Consider the following 11241-nt stretch of genomic DNA (forward strand, 5'->3'; position numbering starts at 1 on the left):
TTATTCATTTTAAAGCCTTAGATTCCACGATGAGCTTGCTTGTATCTGTATCTGATGGCAGGGATTAGTTATAGGTGCAGTGAGTGGATGGCTCTAGACTTGATCTATTCATATAGGAGAGACAGATCACAATAAATTATATCGGAGACTGTAACCTCTGCGCGTACGTCATATGCCTACGCCCAGTGAACAACGTGGACGTCCAAGGCACCCAACCACCCAAATCTCGCAAACCGGGTCCGGGCCCGGGCCCAATGCTGGCCACGGCGCTTGTTTGCATCGGTTCGATTCACGATTTGTCTTGTTCGTCACGGCCCTGTACGACGCGGGGCCCGCCCTGTCCGAAAGCCCCCCTCCTCTCCCCCTTTTGTTCACCCGTTCGTGTCTTCCCAATTTGCCGCATGCGCTGCTGTTGCCAATTGCCCGATTGCTATCGCGTCGATCCGCTGACAGCGAGCTTTTCTTTCCACGCAAATTAAGCAGAAAGATCGAGATGAAGTCGACAATGGCGAACTAGATAGAGAAGAACGCGGAAGAAAGAGAGGAAGGAGGGTAAAGTGTAAGGGAGGGAGGGAGGAAGCGTGATGCTTTTGCTTTTCTCTTTTGGAATCCGATTTTTGATGCTTTTTGTTTTTCGTCCTCCTTTTGCTGCCGTTTTCCTTGCTCCTCAGTGAACGCACCGCAATCCTCTTCCTTGTCTGCGATTTCCTTCTGCCCTGCTTCCGCCAATGCTGCGCCACCAGTGCTCGCGACGATGGCAACAAGGCTACTGGCACTGCAGCAACAGTGACAACAATTATTAGCAAGTGGCACCTCAAGCGAGCAGCAGATGAGCGTTAAGGAGGAGGGATCAGATCATTGATTGCAGGGGCGGCACACGGGACTCCGATGACGGCAGAGATTGAGAGGCAAGCGCTCTACCACCATCACCAGCTGCAACCGCCTCGCCGCCTGCCTTCCTCCACGTGCGACCTCCACCCGGGCGAGACCGTCACCGGCTTCTGTGCCTCCTGCCTCCGCCAGCGCCTCGCCGGCCTGGAGGTCCCCGCTGGCTCCGGCGGCCGTAGGTCCACCTCCTCCCTCCGGTCCGTCTTCCACAAGGTTGCCTCCGGTGCCGGCCCGGCCGCCGGGTCTTCTTTTCTGCGCCGCTCCAAGTCCTCCTCCTTCGTCCGAGGCGATGGTGCGGACGGGTTCTCAGCCCAGCGGCCCCCTGCCGCTGCATTTGAGCCGCAGCGGAAGTCCTGCGACGTCCGCGGCCGTAGTACGCTGTGGTCGCTGTTTAACCAGAGCGACAGCCAGTGCCGGGTGGCCGAGAACCCCCGCGCTGCACTCTCTGCTTCGACCCTCACCTTTGCCACGGCTAATGGTGCGTTAAAAAGCGAGGAAGAGAACCGAAACATAGGGCTTCCCTTTCCCAACGCCCTCCCTCCCTCCTCCGAAACATGCGAAGCGAAAGGTGAGAGCAATGACGAGATCAGACCCGCTGATCCCGTTGTCGTGGTGGTCGGAAGCTCCAGGGAGATGAATGAGGAAAGGAAAGCGGCGAGGGTTGAGGATATAACGACGGAGCTGAAGCCAATGAAGGACCACATAGATCTAGACTCCCAGCCACTTAGGCAGCAGGCGAAGAAGCCTCCGCCCAAGGACCTCAAGGAGATTGCCAACAGCTTCTGGCTCGCCGCTTCCGTTTTCAGCAAAAAGCTCCAGAAATGGCGGCGAAAGCAGAAGCTCAAGAAGCAAAGCGGCGATGCTACAGTTCGGACGGAAAAGCCGGCCAAGTTATCCCGGATGTTCCGCGACACGCAGTCGGAGGTCGCGGTGAATGCCTCCGGCCGTAGATCCTGCGACACTGACCCACGCTTCTCTCTAGACGCCGGCCGGATGTCCTTCGACGACACCAGGTTCTCGTGGGACGAGCCTAGGGCTTCCTGGGACGGCTATCTCATCGGAGGCAGATCAGTATTCCCTCGATTGCCTCCCATGCTCGCAGTCGTTAGGGACGCTCCTGCGCAAACCGTGCAGCGTTCTGACTACCTAATCCCCGTCGAGGAGGATGCCACCACCGTCCCCGGTGGCTCGTCACAGACCCGGGACTACTACTTGGATTCGTCGAGCCGGCGAAGGCGAAGCCTGGACCGATCAGCATCCATCCGCGAGCAGCCTCTCGAGGCCAGTGAGCTCAAACCGGTCCCAAATGGCAAGGTATCCCTTTCCGGTGGCATGGAATTTTACCAATTTAATCCCACAACATTGCTCGACCGGGATGTCAAAGATTGGAGCTCCAACTCTTTGAGGGACGACTACCTAGGAAGCTTCGAATCAGGTTTAGGGGACCAAAGAGGAGCTGCTGCCAAGAAGCCTCGCAGGTGGAGCAAAGCGTGGAACATTTGGGGGCTCATTCAACGAAGAACTAGTAGCAGAGGAGATGCCAATATAGTCGAGAGGGCATTGTCGGAGTCCTGGCCGGAGTTGACCTCCAGGGGCTTAAATAACAGGATGCTCAGGAGTAACAGCAGTGCAAGCTCTAGGAATTCCTTCAGTGGCAATGCTGAGTATAGGGGCATCAAGAAGAACAGCACCAAGTCCAGCAACCATTATTGTAAGAATAGGAGAGATGAGTTCGTTCTGGAGAGAAACAAAAGTGCTAGGCACTCCCCGAACCATCTCGACAACAACAGTTTGCTAAGGTTTTACTTGACACCGATGCGAAATAGCCGAAGGAACGGAGTTGCTTCCGGCAGGGAGAGGCAGATATCTTCGCGTTACTTAACAAGGAGCATGCTAGGACTGTATTGAGCTGCAAAGTGTTGCCCAATGTAAGACTCTCTGTTCCCCCTGATAAATTCGTAAATGATGTTTCTTGTGACTTCAACATCGACTACCTCCTCTTAAGCACAATGTTGGAAATATTTTCTGATTGCCAGAAAGTTCTCGGATACAATTTTATAGGAAATGCAATTTATAGCTACTGGCCAAGTTTAAGGTCTCTCCTGTTTACTATTCTGTCCCTCTTTCAAGTTTCAGTTTGATATGTTCATGGTATATCTGTTTATCCAGGACCACTTATTGATGTATACTAACGGAGTATCTAAGTTGCAATTCATTTGTGTTTTGCTTTCTTGGTGGTGCAAGTGAGTATCAGATGGCACTACTTTTGGCAGAGCTCTTTAGTTCCTTGAATGGTAATGACGATATTTTGGGATCTTCATGTGTTCTTTTTGCATTGTTTATATCCTCAACTGAGCATGGAACCATTTAAGCTCTCTGTTAATGGCCAAGTGCCAATTTTGAATGATTTTGTTAGCATTAGTGAAGCTATTTGTCGGCTAATCCTATCACCAGTTTTCTGCGTGGACCCCAATTTTTGTCTATGATTGTGAGCTTGTTTTTTTTAAAAAAAAAAAAAAATTCAGCCAAGCTTTCTGCGAGTGCTTATTGGGTGGCATGATGGTTTTACTGGTGAACGCATGAACTCACTGCTTTCTGCCTCGAAAGAATAAGGATATGTTGCAATTCGTTGGATCAAATCTGCTTAGATTTTTTTTTTTTTGTTTTTACTTTTACCGAGTCCTTTTGTATTCATGTTCTCCTTCCTATTACTTCAATTCAACTTAATGTAGCTAGCCATCGCTATCAAGGATGTAGCTCGTGCCTTGCCCTTTCCATCAAAAGGTCGACAAAGACCCACTGTGTTAGAGACATCTGATCAAACTGTCTATCGTTTCCTTTGTTAATTCTAAGCTACAGTATGACTTTGAATTGACTTTGTAGTTCACACTGACTTTACTCACTATTCTGTAACTTCGTAAATTTACATATTGTATTGATATTATTTCGGTCAAATATCGTGGATAATCAAATCATTAATCAACGAATAATACGATGTGTACATTTTTGAGGGTCGCCAACAAAGAGAATAGGAGGGCTTGAAAAGCATTTCGATGGATAGTTAGAATGACATTGGGGAGAGATCTCGACAGATCGCTTCGATGCCTAAGTTAGCATTCTCTTCGCGTATCGAAAAACAAGGAGAAGAGGAACGAGAGAGAATTTAGGAGAGTACCTGTGTGTGTGAGAGAGCCTCCTTTCCTTAACCTCTGTAGGATTTATATAGTTGTTAGAAGAGTATCTCTACGGTGGACTCTACATTCTTCTATATCCTTCTAGTGTGAGTTAGTGGGGGACTAGATCTGATAGTTGTTGGTGATTTTTTTATTAGACGAACGCCACGTGTTTGATGGAAGGTATCTAGGGGACTAGATCTGACCACCTATTAACCACTTTACCATTCATATGATGTCATATGTTTTGGAATATTCACAGTCACTATCTGCACGTGTTCTCAGTGAATTCCGTAGAGTGCAGGTTCAATCCGAGGAGGGAGGAGGAGATGAGGTCGATGTCGAGTGGCCTTATAGATAGACAAAGTCAGCGATTGATGTCGAGACAATGAGGATGCTGAGGTTTGAGACTGAGACATGATGTTAGCAATTGAGGGTAAGGGATGGTACCGGTGATTGAAGCCGAGACAGGGATGGTGTCGGCGACTGAGGCCGAGATAGGGATGGTGTGGGCAGTTGAGGCCGAGACAGAGATGGTGTCAGCGACTGATGTCGAGAAAGAGATGTTGTCAAGATCTGAGGCCTAAGATAGTGAGAATATCGGCAATCGAGATCGAAATCTTTTGCAAGCAAGCGAGGTCAAGACAAGTGACTGAGGTCGAGACAGTGAGGATGTCGACGGCAGAGATCGAGACCTTTTACAGGCAAGCGAGGGCGAGATTGGTGATTGAGGCTGAGACAGTGAGGATGTTGATGGCCAAGATTGAGACCTTTTGCAAGTAAGCGAGGTCGAGGCAGGCTGTAGATGACCGAGGCTGAGATCGATGATCGAGGTTGAGACAGTGGGGATGTTGGCGACTGAGACTTAGGCCTTTTGCAGGCAAGCAAGGTTGAATCTTAGTAACTTCGTGTTCGGGCAAATTCTATTCCTTGTGATGAGAACGCCGGGTAGATTCGATCAAACTTGAGCCCTATCTGAACTACCTATATCTTATCCAGATTAAGCCCGATTCTCCTTGTGCCATATTTGACCAACCTTGACTTTAACTGATAGATCAACATGATTGTTGACTTTAGGGGCTAGGTGGAGGCAATAGAGTTCCACTATATCACAAGCCTTCCCTTCAAATCTAATTGAAGGATGCATAGTCCGACTGATTGAATTGTGTCTAGTTGTCATCTGCCTACTAAGCTTTTTGTCTCCATATGCAGAGCTGAGGTGTTAGCATTGCAATGTTACATCTGGCCAGGTCTTGGTCGTTGGGGAGATAAGGTGTCACATTTAATGAGTGTGATATGCAAGACCACATATCACCCTTATGATTGGCGCATTATTACATTGTATTAATGAGTGGCATGCGATATCCACCTTGGGTTATGAGAACACCTTACTTCATTAATTGTGAAGGCATGCGATGACGTTGCCACTAATGCAACCTTGGATCCTACAGTGATGATGTGTTGCTGCCCATTTGATCATGGCATCGAATGATTGTGTTTGAATTAGCACGGGGAATGATGCATTGCTTCGTAACTCATCACTACTGTGCTTTAATAGGGAGGGATTACACAACGAGCGCAATTCTTCAATTGAATGGTTTGATGATTGAGACGAGGTCTTGCCATGCTTATCTTGTCACCAACGACTAGGCAAGTTGATGTGACAACCTTACTATGCCATCGGTAAGGTATATCAAGTCATCAGATAGCGACACTGCCTTCATTCACTTTTACTGCCTCTAGCACCTTCGGCTTCATCTGCCTTAGTGTCTTCGTCCTTCCTACCTCTCAGTATTCCTCGTCAACAGACAATATACATGGGGGATCTCAGATGCTTTCATAAGATCCACATTCCCCTACTAGAGCATCAACCGCACGAGTCGCCTCCTATATCACTTGTTTTCATGGCCAATTAGCAAGATCATCTTTTCTCCAAGACGCCACCTACTTCCAACTCTCATTGCCCCAATTCATCTCAAATTCCTACCGCTTGATCTGTAGTATTGTCATTATATATTGGTTGTACCAAGTCCCTTTTGACCCTATACTCTACTTTCTTTTACCCGTCTTCTACTTCACCCAGCCCAAGGTGCAATTTCCTTGGCAAATACTTGACCTCACAAAGGGTTGGAAAGAGCATTTCTTCTTTTTCAAACCTCTTCATGATATACATGACCAACCACCTAGCGTGTCGTCTTAGCCACCACTCGGACAGTATAAACTGGATCGGATGTACTTAGAGGCGATCGAAACCGTGAGTGATCTGAAGTTTGATGTGAATCAATTGGTAGAAAATGAGCCACTACTTTATCGAGCTGGATTGAGTCTGAACGCAATTTTGCTGGACGACTGACTAGGTAAGGCGTTGCCTTTAGTAAACTTTCTCTTACACTAACTAACTTTTCCTATCTTTGTAGATCGAATCATATTGAACACATCATCGAGCAAGGCTTTGAAATGTGACCTAACATCTATGGACAACATGTGGGCTTTCGAAGATGCAACTGATGGCTCATTGGAACTGCTAGCTCCTCGTCCCTCCCTGGTGGGCGAGTTTACTATTGTTGTGACGGGACCTCTTGGAGCTACAGGTGAGACCGAGATTACTATCTTCATCGTATCATCACCGATTGTTACTGAGATGCTTGTCGTGGTAGTCAAGTTGGAGGCGGCTCCCGAGGCTAAGGTTTGAGTTGAAGTTCAACCCCGAAAGAGGGACCATACTCCTAAACAGACACCATCTCCCAAACCGGCCCAAACGATTCAAGGTGATGGCAAGAAATCAACGATCGAGGTTATGACCTCCAAGAAATAGAAGTCGGTTCAACTTTCAGAGGAGGGTATTTTGTCTCCACAACCAATAAGGAGTTGTCATCCTGATACAAGCGCTAGGAAGAAAATTGCGGCATCTAAGGTATTAGCGACTACCAGTCCAATGACTATCCCGACCTCTAAGTGGGTGTTGTCAACTTCTAGTAACGTGACTCGGCAACATATCCTTCGTATTCTAAGCCATCGCGATTGAGTGCCTACTCGGGCTTGCTACCTAAGATTCATCGACACGAGGAGAGGCCAAGGGGGCCTAGCCCTTCTCCAGCTGAGTGACTTCAGGCCTATGAGGCAGAAGTCATGCCATAGTTAGACCTCTTGGAACTAAGAACCTATTCGGGTCCATTCTAAAGGTACGACCCCTTGTTTATGCAGAGATAATAGGGTAATTACTAATATTAATATTGCTAATGTAGTCCAAAGTTTAGCCCGTGAAGCATCACAAATGCATGGAGATCTGGATAGTTAAGTTGGAAAACCAGCAAACTCAACTGGCCCTATCAGGAAGCCAGGTTGAGGAAGCTTTGAGAGCAGCGGACAGGGCCAAGATTGAGGAGGTTATAACCTAATAAGCGAGGGAGAAGGTTAAGGTTGAAGCAGAGAAGTGTTGAAAAGGGGCCAAGATGCATTTTCATAGGGTTAACAAACTAGAGCGTGAGTTGACTAAAGCTTGAGATACCAAGCAAGATTTGGAGGCATTGCCCAAACAGGCACAAGTAGCAGAAGAGTTAGCCAAAAAAGCCCAAGATGAGCTGATCCATACTTAGCATGAGTTGACTGTGTGAGAGGTGAAGTTGGTCACTCTTGAGGGTCAGCAAATACAACTTCACTCTTGAGGGTCAGCAAATACAACTTCAATCCGACCTCCATGCCGCAACATTAACTAAGGAAGGGTTGGAGCTGCAACTGGCTGAGGTGAGGGAAAGAGAGGCGAGGATGACCTCTGAACCGAGAACTGTCTAAACTGAGCTAAAGGTTACCTGAACTGAACTGACTAACTATAGGGTAGGTGAAGAAACTCACTAGGAAGACCGAAAGAAAGCCTTTTTGGCCTCAAAGAGTTTTACAATTTGCTTGGGCAAAAGGACTGGCAAGATGCTGTGACACGGGTTTGAAGACGCTATCCACCAATTCATTCGGTTGAAACTAATTCTAAGAGGGAGTTACTTGTCATTCTTAGATTTGAACAAGGTATGGTCTGGGATGATCTACCAAAGTTTGAGAAGATTGACTAGTTGACCTTCCCACCTCAGATGCTGACTCCTTTAACCATTACCTTCAATTTTTCACTTGTCTTTATGTTGCATGATGCGAGTGTTTTTTTGTATGAGAATTATTTATATACATTTTCCCTTATTTGGTTGTCACTTACACCCATCAAAATTAATAATTTATTTATTTACCAAACCTCTTTATTATCGTCTTAAGTAGTACAGAGAGGTCCGGGTCGTCTCTCTCATAGACTCAATGACTGGATGTTATTTTATAACTTGTTAAGAGTTTTATTTTTTTTTATTCATTCCTATCTACAAGCAATTTCATTTATTCACAATTAAATGCTACAATCATCAAAGAATGAATTCTATACATTTACATACAACAACATAATCCTACACCACTCAACACTAATCATCACATCATTTATCATACCACACACAAACATACACTACTTGTTGGGTTGTAAGGGTGCAAACATAGTCCCACATCTAAAGCACATGGAAAAGATCATGGGGTTAAAAGGATGGAAAGTATCTCCATTGGCATGAGACCTTTTGGGGAGAGCCCAAGAACAAAGTCATAAGGGCTTAGGTCCAAAGTGGACAATATCATGCCATTGTGGAGATATTTTAATTCCATCCGGACTAACAAGTGGTATCAGAACGAGACCGCTCTTCACCGGACTAACCGCCGGATGAGCCATGATCCAGATCTAACCATGTGCTTTGAACCTTAAACAAAGGAAGTGGGTGTTCCCGTGTCTAAATCAAGAGGACCAGACACCAGGTGAGAAGTCCTAGTAGGTCGGGTGGACCGAGGGGCAAAAAGTCCTAGTTGCGATTAGGTGAAAGTCCTAGTAGGTCGGGTGGACCGAGGGGCAAAAAGTCCTAGTTACGGCTAGGTGAAAAAGTCCTGGTGGGTCGAGGATTCAAACATCAAACGGAGGCTTTCCGTTTGAGGGGGGACTGTGGTCCTTTGTTTGAGGGGGGATTGTTGGGTTGTAAGGGTGCAAACATAGTCCCACATCTAAAGCACATGGAAAAGATCATGGGGTTAAAAGGATGGAAAGTATCTCCATTGGCATGAGACCTTTTGGGGAGAGCCCAAGAACAAAGCCATAAGGGCTTAGGCCCAAAGTGGACAATATCATGCCATTGTGGAGATATTTTAATTCCATCCGGACTAACACTACTTACAATCCTAATTCATGATTATTTACAAATGACTAACTCAGAATACAATTAAACAATTTACAACTCTAACAACAAGAAACCAAACTACAACCTAATTTCATTCACATACATACATAAATTAGCATACAACATGAATCTCATACATACAACATAGAACAATACATAATTTACAATCTAAATCAGGATACAACCCATTACATTCTCAATGAACCATTCTATTTACACAACATCAACACACATACAATATTTATTCTATATACAAAATGACATCAACAACTAATTACAATAGCATACAACAATTTCCCATCTACAATTCCTAGTCCACAAATTTCATTCATATCTACATAATACACAACAACATGATACACACCCATTTCACTTCACTAACTGAACATGTTTTCAACAGAATTTCCCCACCAAGCATCTATACAACCGGTTCATACCCAAAGCATGCTTAATTGATCACACACATGAACCAAAATCCAACAATTCGTTGCGAACAAACCTTTCATAACCATTATTATGCTTAACAGAACATTACACAACATGCTACTAATCAAAGTCCAACATCAAAGGGTTGTTCTTCATAATTTTTCAAGACAAGCATAACCCTAATTCCATATGCCAAGAATCAAGATCAAACATCCAAACAACAATTAAAGGGGGGGTTTTGATATAACTCAGAAGCTAACAACAAATTACCAAACAATTGAAAAGAGAAACTAGGTTTAGGATCTCTTCCCTCAACCAGCGCCGACACCAATTGAGGAGAAGGCTCAGAACAGAACAGGAACAGGGGATGCGGTGGAATGAGAAGAAGGTGGATGGCAGGGGATCGAAGGACTCCAATCAACAGCTTGACACCACGTTGAACCAATCACACCAACAGGGATAAACAAGCGCCGCCGGAGATAGACCAACCGCCGGCGAGCTCGAATTGGGGAAAATCACAAGTTCCGGCAGCTGCTCGTGCTATCTCCCTGCTGTAAAGCACAGACAGGTTAGAAAACCAAAACAACACCTTACCTTGCGTTCTCGATGGAGGGGGCGGTCGGAATTCGGCCCGGCGTCCCGTGCCGGACTCCGGTGGTTGCGTGCAGACAACGATTCCATCGGGCACTCCGCTCACGACAAAATACGCTGCTGTGTGAGAAGACGTCGGCCGCCTATCGCCGGGCACTCCGCTCACAACGACAGATCGATCGTCGGGGATGAAGAAGCCGCTCGCCGGGCACTCCGCTCACGGCGAGGACTCCTGCGGTAGCGTCGGTGATCATCGATCTTCGTGGACGCCGGCCGCAGCTTGGTGGCTGATCGGAAGGGGGAATGACGGCGGTGGTGCGCGCGCGATGAGCTCGAAGTCGCGGCTGATCGGGGACGAAGCACAGTGAATGGGTATCGCGATTTAGAGAAATCGCGCCGAGCTATTTTGCGCCATTGCCCTAATCAACTTTTAACCTACCTTGGACTGGTTGACCGTACTACAGTAAACCTAACTCAAACTGGACTCAGGCTTAGGCTTGAGCTTGAGCTTGAGCCGGTTGCTTTTGATTTGGGCTGTGTCATGAAATGGGCCGGGCTGGTTGAATCCATTTGATCTGATTGAGTCAATTTGAATTCCAATTCGAACCATATTTGAACCCAAGCTTGACTTCTTGCAATTTAATCCTCCAAAATTTGTTATCTTCATCCTAATTTTCTGCCAAATAAATTACCACAAAAAATTAATATCCATTAAATACCTCAAAATGATAAAAAAAATAGAATGAAGACCAATATTAATCCAAGATAAAGAAACAAGTTAAAAGTCCAATTTATAATATAAAATGCGATCAAATCAGTCCAAACTATCCATAATTTATCCATAGAAAATGCCCCTCATCAATTTTTTTGTAATGCATTCAAAAAAACCTTTATCATGAATGGAACTCCTTTTTTGA

General features: G+C 46.0%; 1 pseudogene; it reads left to right on the forward strand.

Moving 5' to 3' along the window:
- The first annotated feature begins 419 nt into the window (after nucleotides 1–419).
- Nucleotides 420–3120, forward strand: LOC141829435 (protein OCTOPUS-like; annotated as a pseudogene).
- The last annotated feature ends 8121 nt before the right edge of the window (nucleotides 3121–11241 follow it).

Source organism: Curcuma longa, chromosome 5, assembly GCF_044706935.1.
Source record: "Curcuma longa cultivar G26 ecotype Majalengka, Jawa Barat chromosome 5, ITB_CL_G26_1.1, whole genome shotgun sequence".
NCBI lineage: Eukaryota > Viridiplantae > Streptophyta > Magnoliopsida > Zingiberales > Zingiberaceae > Curcuma > Curcuma longa.